This window comes from Fukomys damarensis, unplaced genomic scaffold (genome assembly GCF_012274545.1).
Source record: "Fukomys damarensis isolate Sample0158 unplaced genomic scaffold, DMR_v1.0_HiC HiC_scaffold_5, whole genome shotgun sequence".
Classification (NCBI taxonomy): Eukaryota; Metazoa; Chordata; class Mammalia; order Rodentia; family Bathyergidae; genus Fukomys; species Fukomys damarensis.
The window spans coordinates 66,181,629-66,181,855 of NW_022900917.1; the positions used below are offsets into that span (position 1 = coordinate 66,181,629).

Below are 227 nucleotides of genomic sequence, written 5' to 3' on the forward strand. Positions count from 1 at the left end.
ACTACTGACGCTGCGTCTGCCCGCCCTCCCCGGAAGCGGAATTTTGGGCAGGGCTCCCTGTGGAGCCGGAGGGGAAACCAGGGCTTGGTGGCTCCGCCCCTTCCGCCAGATCCTACTTCCGCTCGGCCCGCGGCGGTAGCGTTAGTGGCGATGGCTCCAGCACCAACTCGGCGACCTAGGCGCAGAGCCGGCCACCGAGCCTGGAGCTCGCAGCTGGCCGGGTCGCG

General features: G+C 70.0%; 1 protein-coding gene across 1 annotated transcript in view; it reads left to right on the plus strand.

Moving 5' to 3' along the window:
• Positions 1-227, plus strand: part of Fbxl6 (F-box and leucine rich repeat protein 6) — a 3,685-nt gene that overhangs the window by 575 nt on the left and 2,883 nt on the right. The gene's annotated exons all lie outside the window — the stretch shown is intronic.